This window comes from Taudactylus pleione, unplaced genomic scaffold (assembly GCF_031769625.1).
Source record: "Taudactylus pleione unplaced genomic scaffold, aTauple2 ptg000201l, whole genome shotgun sequence".
NCBI lineage: Eukaryota > Metazoa > Chordata > Amphibia > Anura > Myobatrachidae > Taudactylus > Taudactylus pleione.
In genome coordinates, this window is record NW_028284603.1 from 54,461,181 (window position 1) to 54,477,925 (window position 16,745).

The following is a 16,745-nucleotide window of genomic DNA, read 5'->3' on the forward strand; positions in this document are numbered from 1 at the left end:
ATTCTGGTACGATGCAGGTCATTGGACAGTTCATACAGCATCACTGGGGGTATGTCCCAGTTCCTCAGACGTTACTTTATGTGGTTTTCCCACTGAAGACCTGGTTTAAACTAGTTAAAGACACTACATACAGATTTACATTCTAACCACTAATTTCATATAATTCATAATTTACAGACGCATGATGCGATCTCCTTGCCGATAGAACCGGAGATCTGCAAATAAACAGTGATTCAGAATGGTAACAAACATGACTTGTCTCTTAGTCTCTATACCTTAAACATCATGTACTTTACATTTCATAACATAAGTATTAGCTAATAAAACCTCTAACATTAAGCTTAATGCTTGGGAACCTTTTTATAAGAGATTGCATGTGTGAGTGGGAGAATATTGTGTAAAGTCGCTAGTGTGCATTGTGCGTCTATGTGTTTTGTGCCTATCTGTGCTTTGATGAACAGCGCAACTGTGCGTTGTGCGTCTTGTATATTTTGTATGTATTATTTAATGTGCATATAGGTTTTGATAGGACTTTCAACAATATGCTGTAGCAAAGCAGACGCACAACGCTAATAATCAACTATAGCATCGTACACAATGGCTTTATGCTGACGATGCAAGATGGCGTCGTCAGGGACGACACAAAATGGCATCGCCAGATATTAATTTAAGATTTGGTCTCAGCCAATCATCCGGCTTAGACAGTGTAGTGTTAAAAATGTAATTAACAACATTGTCTTTACAGGTGAACTACAGGTACCAGTGGCCCCTTAGTGCCCCGCATGCTGGTACTTGTGGGGGAGGCTTGCTGGGACCTGCAGTTCTACTGTAAAGACAATGTTGTTAATTACATTTTTAACACTACACCTACACTATCAACCAGCCACCCACCGCCCATGGGTGGCGGGGATAGCCCCGGGCTATCAACCTAGGCCAGAGGTGCCCTGGAGAGGGGGTCCCCTTTATTGGAGGGGTCCATAACTCCCAAGGGATCCCTGGCCTGGGCTGACTAGCGGTCAGGGCTGATGCTGTGGCTGGGGGGCCTGGTGAAAGAGCTCCCCTGGCTGTGGCATCAGCCCCCTGCTAGATAGGGTCCAGTGCTTGTTTTAATTTTAGAGGTACCCTTATGCAAATGTTTTATCCCTATAATTAAAACCAGGACTGGCCCTGCAGCCTGGTGCTGGTACCTAATTTACGGTGGAACCCTACTCGTTTTGTTCCCCATAATTTTAGGTACCAGGACAGGCTGGCAAGTCCGGGGCTGGTTAGTCTTTTGGGGGGAGGACCTCACGTAATTTTTTTAAAAATAATTAACACTACTTAAACAAGCTAAAAAAAAAAAAAAAAAATCACAATGATTTGTGTATGTTTCACCCAAATTCGCAGCTCAGGAGGTGAGTGTTTAAAACTTCTATTTCACAGTGAGTTTGCCACAATCTCACACGAGATTGGAAACTCAAATCTTAGTAAATTTGCGAGTTGCATCTTTTTCATCTAAAGTACTTCCTATTTTGGCCGATGGTGAGTTTTTTCGAGTGTGCAAACTTATATGAGTTTCAACAGTGAAAAAAGAGAACTCACTCGAGTTTGTCTTTAGTAAATTTGCGAGATGAAAAAAATGCCTAAACTCATGTGAGTCTTCAAACTCACCAAAACTCACACAAACTTGACCCTTAGTAAATTTACCTCTAAGAGTTGTATACTGCAATTCACAACTACTACTGAAGACACACTATTCGGTCCTGTGAATATCACAACTTATTTTACAAAAAAAACACTGATGCCAATGAAATAATTTTACCCCATCAGCACTGCAGGTTACGACTAGGTAAATAATGCTACATTGTATCCTTTTTTTATCCTATTTATTGTATCTTAGACTCGATAATTATAATTTCTTATCTTCGCTATTCGCGGCAGTAACAAATGAAATACCGCCGTCTAGTGTGTACCGGCCATAAGAGCTGAAAGGAGTTGGTGGCCAGTGTGAGACAGACAGCAGACTGTAATATACCATCTGAGAGGGGTAACAGCTCCAGCATCACTATCAAAGGTTCTATGGTCCCGGGAGACCCCTGGAAGTTTTGCATTATACGGTCTTTGGTGTGCTATGTACACCTTCTCTTTCTGATACGCACTGGTGGTGGATATATTGTGATTTGTTTTAAACCTACTATTTTATGTAATATACGCTACTTCCCTATATAGAGTTTTTTCTTCTTATGTGTGAAGATCAGGAAGTTACCACTTGTGTGGTTATATGGAGATTAGTAGGACATATGGAGTACTGTCATTTTAAAGAAAAGCATCTAAGGATTGAATGGTGCTGAGGTCTACCTTTTGGGTATATTTATGCCTTTCTGAGTGAGACTTACCACAGGAAAGTAGTGTGTTCTATTTCTTTATTGTCATTCTTCATTTGAACAAAAGGGCGAGTTGGTAACAGCTGTATATCCTAACTTGGATAGAGCTAGACCATACGTTATTATTGATACTTGATACGGTATGACTACCCTTCTGACTCTTAATCTGAGACTCGTTCACAACTTTACAACTGCTGTTGCCTTCTTGATACCCTACTCTTGGGTTCCACTCCCATGTGCACAGTATTTAAGCACCTCCTATGGTTTGGGGCTGACAAGTGGGTATAGAGCCTTCTTTATGAACATGAGAAAATCTGGGTTCACAGCACATTTTGTGCAAATCTATGTCATTCAAGTCATTCAAACATAACTGCATTACCAAAATCCTTTCCTTCAGCGCTCACTGAACTTGGCGAGAAGGTCTAGTTTCAGCCCAATTCTGCCTATTCAGTCACAAGTGGAAATGCAATTAAAATTCTTATGACCTTGCGCTGCAGGTACTTGCGTATACCTGGTTCCGAAGCATGTGCTGTTTGTGGTGCACTCTATAAAGATGGGACGGTCCCAAAATGACATTATTCTCATAGAATCCATCCATATTAGCTCCACCCTAACTGTCTGGATCCACAGTTCAAGACATTATGCGCCCCAACCAAGCCATTTCACTAGGAAGTAGGTGAGATGCAGGAGGGCCACCTACTCTACCAGAAGTCCGGGGGACTTCACGCAAATTCAGGAGTCTCCTGGATGATCCAGGACAGTAGTTAAGTAAGTATGTTACTAGTTATACTTAACAAACAGGCATACGCTCAACTTTGCATCAGGTTCATTGTATTTGCTTCTTGATAAAATGGAAACTCCTGCACAAAAGGTAATTCATGATTTTACAAACCTTCATCTGCAATGTGAGCTGGTAATTGTTCAGCTGCATAAATAGGTCTTACTACAGTATACAGCATACAGCAGAGCACTTATTTATATATGATAGGCATACATGTAGTATATATTCATATCACATAGAAATAAGCATGCCAAACTTGCTACAATGACTCGCCTTTAGAGCAGGTATTGGAATATGTGTAGTTTGGTACTGTTACTAGGAATATTTTAAGAATTATGACTGAACATTTCAAATTTGTTAAAGCTGCACTTGAAAAGCTATTGAGATTTCGACTGATGTAAGTATTACCTTCTATTTGCATTCAAAATTGTAGCACAAAATATATAAATTTTTTTTAAATAAAAACAGTTTCTTTCAGTAAACCCCCTACCATGACTACAGTTGCAGCTATGCAAAACACCTAAACCTTTAAATTTAAAAGAGTAGGCTGAATTATTTGTAGAGAGCTCTCAATAGAGCTGTCTTAAATGCCTGACATCTGACTTTAGGAATATCCTGATCTCACCTCTAGCCAGAGAGTATTAATATTAACAACCTCAAATAACCACTAAAGTGTATTATTTACAACTGTATGTTTAAACAAAGGTGTGTTTCATGGAATGTAGTATTGTATTAATCATAATCATATGTATCACTTAGGAGTCATATCGCATATCAAGCCGGTTAGAGTGCTCTCACACAATGTCCTAATATACTGCCATGACTATGAAACGTCACTATCTTCTCAGTATACTGATTCTTTGTTTACTGTGGTTAACATTACTTGTCTCATTCCATGTTCAGCTAAACTTTTGTCATGCTACACAATAAGTGCAGTTATAAACCATAGTATTCAAACAAATGTCTCACACTCAGGGGCCTATTCATCACTGGGGGCCATATGGGGGGGGGGGGAAACTCACAGCAGGGGAACTTAACACCAGAGCAATTAATCATTTCATTAGTGTGGGGACAGCTGCTCCAAAAAGCAGCTGTCCCCTCTGTTAGTATTGCAGCTACAGAAGTAGCTGTGTTACTTACCTCTACCCCGTCGGCCTGGGTAAGCATGCGTGACTCAAGGGAAGTAGTGAGGAGGCGGCAAGGTAATCCCTCTTCACATCCCCAGAACTCCTTCCCATAGGAGCACCATCTGAAGATGGAGCATGTTCTTGCAAGCAAACTCTGAAAACTTTCAGTTTTCTGAGTTTGCTAAATATCAGGTTGTCCATTTGGGACCCCTAACGATGAATGACCCGGTAATTAAAATATGCGGAAATTAGCTTTTCCGCATGGTTACCAGGACTGCGACTAGGCAGAAACGGGCAGAAGTAAGAGGTAATAGTCACTGCCTAGTTAGTCTTCTTAGTAATGTGTCCAAGTGGAAAATTTATTTACTCTGTCCTCTGACCCAACCTATGGCGAGCTTAACTCTTGTCCTATATCTTTGAGCAGTGATGTGCGGTGAAGTCAATGGCTGGGGAGGCACACATGGGGGTGAGTCTGAGTGCCATGAGCCCATACTCACTGTAACTCTCCCCTAACTACACTCTGCTTCAGTGTCTATTGATTCTCCTACCTGCATCACAAACTGTTTGACTTCTCTTCCTCCCCCGCCGCTGCTGCTGATTGAGCTCCAGTGGGTCTCTGAGCAGTGCACTTCCTGGTCACATGACACATCGAAGGTGTCCATCAGTGCTCAAGGTACCCCCCCTCCCTCACAGTGAGTCATGCCTCTTTTGGCTCTCCTACTGTGCAGTATTACTGGCTCTGCCCCTAGCTCTGCAAGCAGTGTATGAGAGGTGAGGCTGAGCATTTGTTGCCTCACCTCTCGCCTTTCCCTGAAATTCTAGTGAGTTCCACAGATTTGGCCAGTTTTAACTAAAGAAAATGATTACAATAAGCAAAGAAGATGTTTATAAGTTATAACTTTCTTCTTTGTATTATTCTAACAATTTTTATTTCAAAACTTTGGAGCATGACAGGGAGGATGATAGGTTAGGGGGTATGACAGGGGAGGCTCTCCCTGACTGCACATGCTTACCTTTGAGACAATTTCAGGTTTGAGACTTGAACAGTTCATCAAGTTTCCCCTCCACCAAGCTGTTCACTTGCAAATCTAAGTTATTTTTCAGGTTGATATTTGTGCTAGTTATCTTGGTCATGTCTGTGTTCCAATAATTTTTCAGCTCAATACCCAACACAGCAATTAGACATCAGATATATTCTTTATTTTGGGTTTTCCCTCTCCTTTACCTTCTCTATATTTGACCCTTATAAAGACAACATGGGCAAAGAAGTTTCCTTCCCACTTTCCATAATGTTAGAGCAGCTACATGAGTCAATAAAAGGCAACAACCTTTTAAACACCCTGGGGTGTGGGATATTTTGTCAACATTCATAATGTTGATATGAAGATATCGACATGGTCGTAATGTCAACCATCAGCAAGTCGACATGCTTAGCATGTTGACATTGATCACATCAACATTCATTATGTCATTATCTTGATACTGATAAAATGTCGACATGATTAGAATTTGAGTAAAAAATGTCTAGTGTTAACTTACCTTCTACTGCGGGTTCAGTGACTCTCCAGTGGTATCTTCCGGGTTCGCCGGTGATGCCAGGAGATCCTGCGTGTCTTTCCCCTAGTGCCTAACCCTAATCTCCCCTCCTGTAGCCTACCCCTAGTGCATAGAAAGAAAGTAGCTCTAGGCGCTGTCAGATTATTATATTTAATCACAAAAATGTTAACAAATTGACTAAAATAGACAAAAATAATATTATGTAATACATGCAGTACAATAAAATAAAACACCAAACTGTATCCCCACTAAAAAAATAAGAGTAATAGAAAATACTCTGCGTGACTGTACACAAGTTATAGTAACAAGTGCCTGTCTTTCCCTATATGCTTATGATCTAATTAAGTGAAGACTGCCTCTCTTTTTTTCTCTGCACATTCATCTCAGCAGCCTAGTATGGATTTAGCGTCCTATGTCTTTTTTTTTATAATGTGCCATATGTGAAATACTGTAGATAACTATTCTGCAAATATGTTTCATCTTTAAAAATGAAGAAACTGAGCACACATTGGATACAAAATTGTTTGTGCTGGTGGATACAGGCTAATAATTGTGTTGCTATTCCTTTGAATACAATTATTTGGATTCACAGTGGAAACGAGTATTTTCTATCAATCTTGACAGACATACAGTATGTCTTCTATTCTGATCCAGAGGTTTATTTTTAGTGGGGATACGGTATAGTATTTTATTTTATTGTATTGTAGGCATTACATTATATTATTTTTGTCTATTTTAGTACATTTAAAAAAAAATTGTGATTAAATATAATAATCTGACAACGCCTCGAACTACTTTCTTTCTTTGTCATAGTTTCTTGTGGGTTGATATATTTCCCACACTTCTATTCCAGGCGGCAGTCAGAATATCCCCATATATTTTCCACTTAGGGGGTACTTAGGGGGTACAACGCCAGGTTTTTTTGTTTTTACTAGTGCCTAGCCATATCCCTCCGCTGCCGGTCCATGCTGAATATTGACATTTCACATGTAGACATTTGAGATGTTAACATTGTGAACATGTCGACAATCTGCACATGACAACATGTTCAATATTGTCATTTAAACAATGTTAACACCATAACTGTTGATATAGTGATGTTGACATTATGACTACTGTACATCCCCAAAACCTTCTCTATCACAGATTCAAGTCTGGATTTTTGATTAATATATGAATTAATTGTGTTTTTGGAAAAATGAAGTAAATGACACCCTCTCACCTCTTTACAATGTATTTCTCCTCTTTCAGTGTCCTGCCTTCTGCACACAGTACTCACAGGTATAACACACTTGCACTGCTCTCAGGATGAGCATTCACACTCCTGCATGTAGAAATCATCTCTGTATCTATCTAGGTTGCAGATCCTCTCAGAACTATAGCCTATACTCATATTGTCACACTATTACTATGATTATCCTGGTACTGTATATATACACTGTCGACGTGCAGCAACTTGACATGACATTGATTCCACAAGTGGACGGAAGACCCCTGGAGAGATGTTGATCCATGCCATCTGGATAGCTTCCCACAGCATCATGATATCTGTAGATTCAGGATCTTGGGTGCGAATGGACTTCTCCGCCACATCCCATGACTTTGCACTTCAGTGTATATATCAAAGTTTTTAGCTGACACTGAGCTCAGACAGAATTTGAAGGTTTGGAAGCAGCATATTGAAACCCGAAAAGTAACTTTCCTGGTCACCTGAGCTACTACCCAACCACTACACTACTGAACTGCCCCAGGAGTGGTTCCATCTATGGCACCACACTCAGCAGCATCACACAGTCCCATTCATCTGGAAGGGATGTTAAAGTAGTAATACAATATGTAAAATGATCAAAATTATATTTATTTATTTTGGTTGCTCACAAAGAATAAATGTATAAGACAGAGCACACAGCAAAAGGAACATGATTATGGTATGTGAGCAATTTTACAGCAGGATCATAGAAACCAAAAATGAAGGAAGGAGAAATTGGCTTACAGAAATGCTCTAAGGAAGAAGCACAAAAGTGGTGCAGAGCATAGAAGGAAATAGTACAGAGGTTGGGAGTGCCGTAGTGTGAATCTGCAGTACAAGGGGAACTACAATGTTGCATCACATATGGGTCAAATTGGCAGATTAGTCAGCAGAGAGTACAGTAGGTGTGGGAAGGTGCAACTAAATGAGAGTCAGGGATCCCAGTCCTGAGTGAACATGTGGCCCCTGTCATGCAAGCAGGGCTGCCATCAGAAATTGTGGGGCCCGGTACAAATGAAAAAGGCAGGGCCCCCCACCCCCTTTGTTCTTCCAACCCAAAGGTCTGGTGGGGTTGAGCTCTGGTATCTGGAGTATATATATATAATTTTTTTTTCCTTTAAATATTAAAAAAGAATAAACAGATTTTTTGTTTCTTAAATTGAGAAAAGCCTAATGATTTACAACAGAACTGTACTAACCTGCCATCCGGAGGTTCAATTACTGTATGTGGTATGGAACACTGGAACTCATTCAGACCCGCTCTGAAGATGCGCTCGCTCGCTGCAAAAAAAGGGCCGGATATTTAAATTATGTGATTGCACTGCATCGCGTAAGGACGCCCTCTATGTCTTAGCGAGCTACGGCACTGAGCGCTCGCAAGTGTGTTAAGACGCCCCCTTTCCCCTCGCAACACAAGTCATCTCCTGGGATTGTTGGATGAATCGTAACATTGAGAGCCATCGGAGCTGATCACAGCAATTGAGGTAGCCTTACCCCGCCGCAAGCACTGCGATCAGTGCTGGCTGAAATACATGGAGGTGACGTGTACAATGACGCTACTTTGCTAATTATGCACGCCCTTTAAACAGCGTTTTGTTGGCCTGACATGCCTGCGTTCGCAACAACACTCCCCCATTACAAGCACCTTCCCCTGTTACCCACCCACAAACGGCACTATCTGTCATTCAAAGTAGCGGGCAGTCTGTGTGCTATGAGCACACAATTACCCATCGCAGAGACTGGCTTGCGCACGTGCACTGCGAATTAGATGCATGCGCATTGAGCAACAATCGCCCGGCAGCAAGTGATCGCTCCATAGCGACCGGGTCTGAATCAGGCCCAGCACAGACATGGCAAGGGGGCAGAGGTGCAAATAGAAAGAGGCACACTTAAGTAAAGGACACAGATGGGATAGGAGCAGAGTCAAAAATGGGAAGCGGGCAGAGGCAGAGATGGAGAGGGGGCAAAGGCACAGCTATGAGGGAATTGGGGCAAAGATATGGACACATATGGGGACAGTACAGAGATAGAAATTTGGGGAGGGGGGAGACAGAAGCAGGATTCATGAATATCACAGGGGACAGTGGGGCAGATTGTATAGGAGGGGGAGGGGGACAGAGCAGGATTCAGAAATAGTACAGGGGATAGATTGTATAGGAGGGGGAGGGGAGGGCAGATAGGCATAGTACAGGGGACAATGGGGCAGGTTGTATAGGAGGGAGGGATGGGGCAGAAGTACCTCTGTGTGTGCACCGCAGTTGCTCTTTCACATTTCCTTCCTCAGTGCAGTGCACACATTATCTGGCCAATGAGAGCAGGGGGAGGAGAGGAGGAGAGCTGAGGGTGGAGCAACTATGGAGGCAGATGTGATTGGAGTAACTAATTTGATAGGGTCCTGAGAGGGGAACATCTCTGTGAGGGGGCCCAGTGCTCCTACCTTTATTATATAAGCTGGTCCTCCTGCAGCTGCTCCTGATTCTCACAGTAACAGAAGCAGGACACTGGTGCCGCGTGTGTGTATGATGATCATGCAGCGCTGCCCGGAGAGTTCATTAATGAATGAGTCATCACACACTGCTGAGCAGTGAGTGATGACTCATTCATAGAACTCTCCGGCCAGCACTTAGCAGCCTCAGCTGTCCTGTATGAGGGTAATAAATTAGCAATTAACTCTGCCTGCCGACGTCCGGGCCCCTCAGCTGTCCGGGCCCGGTACAGGAGTACTGGCTGTCACCCCCTGATGGCGGCCCTGCATGCAAGTAATAGGTGATTTTTTTTGGTTCATAGCCACAACTTGCTCAATTTGGTTCCATAGGGCAGAAAGGGATGAAGTGAGCTGATTATTCCAGCTTTTCGCAGCAATTAATATATGGTAGGTTAGCTTCTACAGAAAGTAAATTATACATTTTTTAAACAATTATTCACTTTTAAAAATAGGAACAGAAAGAATATTTATTGGACATAAGTGATTTAAAAGCTATTTGCATCTCCATTCAGATGACAAGAGGTCACGTATGACATCATCATGCATCATGGAATGTCAACATCTGAAAACAAAGTGCTGCCAATTGTGATTGTAGATAAAGTATGAAACAGAGGCGTGGTTGTCTTTAAGACCAGAAATGTTGGTATGTTATGTAACACACCTTCCTTCTCATACTCTAAGCAGTGTATTATGTTTTAATGCTATTACTTTCTATCTAGAATTTCTAAAATGGGATTTTGGTACCTACCGGTAAATCCTTTTCTCTGATTCCACAGGGGACACTGGATGTGCTTACGCTGGGTATAGAGCCGTGGATAACTGGAGCCGGCACTTAAAATAATTTAGAAATGTGAAGCTCCTCCCCCTCTATGCCCCATCAGCCCCCAGTTTAGAAAATGGAGACCGAGAGGAGATGGAGAACAAGCGGAGTAAAAGGGAGGGGAGAGAACACACAATCAAAACATACAACATATGTAACAAACCAAACAGGCAGGCTAAGAGCGCAGAGGTGGGCGTCCAGTGTCCCCTGTGGAATCAGAGAAAAGGATTTACCGGTAAGGTACCAAGATCCCATTTTCTCTTTCATCCACTAGGGGACACTGGAGGTGCTTACGCTGGGGACGTTCCAAAGTTTTCCCCATGGGCGGGGGACCTGCAGAACAAGACGGCCAAAACGGGATGCCAAAGTAGCAAACGTAGCAAATTTGTAAAACTTGACAAACGTGTAAACTGAAGACCAAGTGGCCGCACGGCACAATTGTGACGTGGAGGCTCCTCTACCGGCCGCCCATGACGCACCCACTGAACGTGTGGAATGAGCCGAAATGGATGAAGGAGGCCGGCGGTCGGCACCAACATAAGCCTGATGAATAGTCAGCCGGAACCAACGTGCCAGAGTCTGCTTAGACGCTGGCCAACCCCTCTGAACCGCATCATAGAGGACAAAAAGCGACTCAGACTTATGGAGGGAAGCAGTCCTGTCAGCATAGATGCAGAGAGCTCTAACCACATCCAAGGTAGAAGAACCACCAGAGTCCTCCACCAAAGACGGTACTACAATAGGCTGATTAATATGAAAAGCCGACACTACCTTGGGAAGGAAGGCGGCTACCATCCGGAGTTCTGCCCTATCAGCATGAAACACAAGGTAAGGTGGCTTATAGGACAGAGCACTCAATTCCGAAACTCTACGAGCCGAAGCTAGAGCCAGGAGGAGGACCGTTTTCCAAGACAAATAGTTAATATCAACCTCTTCCAAAGGTTCAAACATGGACGACTGAAGAAACAAAAGCACTAAGTTCAAGTCCCAGGGAGCTATCGGAGGTACAAAAGGAGGCTGCACACGCAACACCCCCTGAAGAATGTCTGCACCTCAGGAATGAGGGCCAATTTCCGTTGAAAGAAAATGGAAAGGGCAGAAACCTGCACTTTTAAAGTTCCAAGACGAAGGCCAGAATCCAGACCATTCTGAAGAAAAAGCTAAAACCGGGACAACCGAAAAGTCCTAGATGGAAGATCCCGACTGGAACACCACGAGATATAAGAACGCCAGATGTGATGATAATGCGCAGCCGAAACTAGCTTCCTGGCGCGTAGCATGGTGGGAATGACAGAGTCTGGGATTCCTCCTCTTAGGATATTGGTTTCAAGAGCCATCCCGTTAAACACAGTTGTGCTAGGTTGGGGTGTACGAAAGGACCCTGCTGTAGCAGATCTGGGCACAGAGGAAGGGGCCACGGATCGTCTGCCAATAGGGACCGAAGGTCCGCAAACCAACTTCTCTGAGGCCAGTTCGGAGCCACGAGAATGACAGAGGCTGACTCGTGTTTTATTCTTTTTAGTAGTCGAGGAAGAAGTGGAATCGGAGGAAAGAGGTAAACTAAGTCGTAGTTCCATGGAACTGTCAGAGCGTCTACTGCCACCGCCTGCGGATCTCAAATTCTTGACATGTATACTGGGAGCTGACGATTCAATCGTGATGCCATGAGGTCCACCTGAGGACATCCCCATCGACGTATCAGCGCGTTGAACACGTCTGGATGAAGCTTCCATTCCCCGGGATGGATATCCTGGCGGCTTAGGTAATCTGCTTCCCAGTTGTCCACACCCGGGATGAATACCGCCGACAGGATTAATGACTGGCTCTCGGCCCACCTGAGGACCTGAGTTTCTTCTCGCATGGCCATGCGACTCCGAGTCCCTCCTTGGCGGTTGATGTACGCGACGGCCTTCGCGTTGTCAGACTGAACTCTTACCGGATGAGTCCTTAGAAACTCTGGGCCTGATTCAGACCCGCTCGCAAGCGCTGAACGCTCGCAAGCGGGTCGATGTTGGCCCAGTGCGCATGCGCACGAGGGAGCCGGCTCCGTCATGCGTATGCGCGAGACCCAGATAGCGACGGCCAAGCCGTCACTCTGGGTCTCGCTACAAAGCGGGCGTGCTGTCGATGATGAGTGACAGCACGCCCCCTTTGGTGGGCGTGCCGGGAGTGTGGCTGCCCAGACGGAGGCATTCCCATGGGAACGCCTACCGTCTGGGGCTGGCCCCACTGACATCACAAGTGATGTCAGTGGGAGTGCTTTCAGCTCTGATAGAGCCGAAAGCACTCCAGGGCTTGCGGCAACGAGACCACAAGGGTCTCGTCGCAAGCCCGATGGTCGCGATGGTCTTGACCATCGCGACCATCTTTTTCGCCGCTCGCTATAGCTGTGGGTTGTAACCCACAGCTATGTGAGCGGCCAGGAGGCCGCTCTAAAAGTGAAGAAGGACGGCCCTGATTCAGAGCGAGCGCTCTGTCAGAGCGTCCGGCTCTGAATCAGGGCCTCTGTTGCTTCTATCAGAGCATTGTAAATTGCTCTGAGTTCCAACACATTTATGGGCCACTTTTGTTCTAGAGGGGACCATCGACCCTGAAAGTGATAATCGAGAACTACTGCTCCCCATCCTTGAAGGCTGGCATCCGTTGTTACGATGATCCAGTCCCACACTCCGAATCTCCGGCCCACTAAAAGATTATTGGATTGTGTTCACCAGAGAAGGGCCACTCTGGTAGCTGGGCTCAGACGGATCTGTCGATGTAGAAGCAGATGAGACCCTGACCCCTGTGTCAGTAGGTCCAGCTGAAACATCCTGGAGTGGAACCGGCCGAACTGTAGTGCCTCGAAAGCAGCTACCATCTTCCACAGGAGACACAAACAAAGAAGGAGGGACACCTTCTTTGGTCTGAGGACCAGCTGAACTAACAACCGGATATCCCGGGCTTTGTCTAGTGGAAGAAAGATCCTCTGTGATGCCGTATCTAAGATCTTGCCCAGAAACAGGAGCTTCTGAGATTTGATTCCTTGAAGTTGATTATCCAACCGTGTTGGGTTAGAGTCTGATATGTCAGTAAGGCATGACTTGTAAGAAGAGATACCGATTGCGCTTTGAGTAACAGATCATCCAAATAAGGGTTTATGTTCACTCCCGATGACTGAAGGAGAGCAATCATGACTGACATGAGTTTGGTGAAGATGCGGGGAGCCGAGGATAACATGAACGGCAATGCCCGAAACTGATAATGATCCTTCATTATGGCGAAATGCAGAAAGGCTTGGTGTGGTTCCCAAATGGGAACATTTAGATAGGCATCCTTGATATCCAGGGATAATAGGAACTCTCCTGGTTCCAAGCTCGCAATAACGGACTGCAGAGACTCCATTTTGAACCGATATCTCTTCAGATACAGGTTCAATGACTTGAGGTTCAAGATGGGCCTGACTGATCCATCCGGTTTGGGTACTACAAACAGGTTTGCGTAGAACCCCATACCTCGTTGATCTGGAACTAGCACAGATGATACTACTAGAGACTGAATAGCCTCCTGTAGAACTCTGGCCTTGTCTGCAGGTATTGGCAGACTTGTAGTGAAGAACCGAGGTGGAGGGGGGACCTCGAAGTCTATTCGGTACCCCAGGGAAATTAGTCTGCAGATCCACGGTTCTGGAGACGTCTGGTTCCAAACATGTTGAAATCTTTGCAGGCGGGCACCCACTGTAGGTGGTCCCAGGTGGGACGGAAGACCGTCATGCCACCTGTTTTTCAGCTGGCTTAGGCTCCTGTCTGTGTGCAACCGTGTGTGGGTGGCCTTTACCTCTGCCACCTCTTGCTTGGGTGGGAGCCCCTCTGGCTCTACCATGAAAGGAATGTGGCGCACAAAAGGAATGAAACGAAGGCCCAGTGTAAGCTTTTCTGGGAGCCGGTGTAGTAGAGAGGAGGAAGGAAGACTTACCCCCCGTGACCTGGGATATCCATTTGTTTAATTCCGGCCCAAACAGCATATCGCCATTGAATGGTAAACCCTCCACAGCACGCTTGGATTCTGCATCAGCTTGCCAAGCGCACAGCCAGAGGGCTCTGCAGCCCGAAATCGCCGAAGCAGATATGCGAGCACTAATCTGACTGATATCTTTAAAAGCTTCTCCCATGTAAACTGCAGACTCACGGATGTGTTCTGCTAGTAGACGTAACTCTGCTCTGGAAGTACCAGAGTCCAAACCTGTAATCAACTGGTCAGCCCAGCAAACCACCGCTTTGTTAACCCAAGCAGTAACAAGGGTGGGCCTAAGTTGAGCACCCGCTGCAGTATAAACAGATCTTAGCGTTGTCTCCAACTTACGATCCGACGGATCTTTTAGTACTGTAGCTCCCGGTACTGGGAGTGCTGTTTTCTTTGAGAGACGGGAGACAGACACATCTACTGGAGGAGGTGTTTCCCACTTCTCCATCATGAATGATGGAAAAGGGTAGCTAGACGAAAACCGTCACGGAATTTGGAACCGCTTATCTGGCTGTTTCCAGGCCACCGAGAGCTGTTGCTGAAGTTGCTGTGAGAACGGAAAAATCGCAGAGCTCTTAGGTTGTTCTTGAAATAATTCAAGCTCCTGTGGTGCAGGAATTATATCCTCAGGTAAATTCAGGGTCCTTCTGACCGCCAAAATTAGAGATTCCACCCCGGGAGAGGTGGACTCTAACTCCTGAGGTGTATCATCCTGTAAAGCTTCCTCCAATTCCCCTTCTTCGGTATCCTCCATAGCGAGAAATTCTTTGTCCGACTCCTCTGACTGGAGAACAGTCGTCAGAGTACGCTTTTGTGTCGGTCTCTGGTAGGAAGTGGAGGGTGCAGATGCCGCTTTACCCATAACCTGTACCAAGGTGTCTAGAGACTTGGTTAGCCCGGCCACCCAGGGAGGTTGAGACTTACGTGCCTCAGCTAACTCTGACGCTAAGTCTGACATAACTCCTACCATGTCAGCGGCCCATGGAGGAGCAGGTGAGGCAGTAATAGCCATAGATGGATCTATTGCTATACAAGCATCACATAACGTGGACCCAGCAGCATGCGGCTTAGTTAGTTTGTTGTTACACTTTGAACAGACAAACATTTTCTGAGAAGCTTTAGTTCTGTTTCACATGGATATACAACAGTCACTCCACACAGAAGGACAGAGTATAGACAGAATAACAAAATAAACAGAAGGCTGGTTTGGGACACAGAGGAGGAGTACACCCCACTCCCTTCCCACAGATCAGAATCCCTGCATATACCCCAGTGATACTCACAGCCTCTGTACCAGGGATGTAGTCAGGTCAGCCCTCTGTGTAATCTTTTGCCAAGGATCCTGTTAAAAACTGCACACTTCCTGTTTGAAGGAGAGATGCAGCATTAGTATAATAAATAAACGGCAGCCACGCTGTTTTACACAGCTGCTTGCCGCTTAGAAGAGAGAGCCCACGCTGCCCAAGCTCCGCCCCCTTTTATGCCTCGAGGGCTTCAAAGATGGCTGCTTGTCATTTCCTCCCCCTCCGCGCTACGCGCGTGTTGTCAGTGGGGAGAGGAAGAAGCAGGAAGCCGCGCTGTAGCGCTACTATTCCTAACCCAGCGCAGGCACTTCTTACTAAGTGCAGATATAGCGCTGGGTAGCGGGGCGGGAGCCAGGGGATGTGCAGCGCTGATACTCACTGCGTGTCCCCGCTGAGGTCTCTCTCTGCAATCGGCTTCAGCACTTCTTCCTGTGCTGTGGCAATAAGGAGCTGTCAGTGCTTTTAATGTAAGCACTGTGCACTCCTTCCTGCTTCTAATAAGACAGGGTGCCAGGTACCCAGACCTCACCTTTGAAGAGGTTACGAAGGGTACCTACAGTATGTAAAAAGATGTATAAAATAAAAAAAACCTATAATAAATAATAATGTATTGCTGGATCACAGCAAATTGTGACCATCTCCTAGGGCACATTTTCTAAACTGGGGGCTGATGGGGCATAGAGGGGGAGGAGCTTCACACTTGTAAATTATTTAAAGTGCCGGCTCCAGTTATCCACGCCTCTATACCCAACGTAAGCACCTCCAGTGTCCTCTAGTGGATGAAAGAGAAATTAAGATTATATTATATTATATTGCTATTTAGGAATAGTGATTAGGTTTGTGTAAATAAAAACGTAGAAAAAATGATATATTTTCATTGGAGTCATACATACTGTATGTAAGTAATGTTTTGTAAAAATCCCTAACACTCAATAATATCTTAACAATTTATCGCTTTCTTCTGCATCCCTGCTCTCTACAGTTCCCCCAGTGTGAGATATACAGCTGCGCTGCCCTAAGCATTCTATATGCAATTATACTGTACATTAAAGCCCTTACA

The 16,745-nt window shown here is 44.9% G+C and overlaps 1 pseudogene; it reads right to left on the reverse strand.

Annotated features, from left to right (window-relative positions):
- LOC148518414 (uncharacterized) overlaps window positions 1-15,516 on the reverse strand; it is a 38,770-nt pseudogene extending 23,254 nt beyond the window's left edge.
- Between the last annotated feature and the right edge of the window lie 1,229 nt (window positions 15,517-16,745).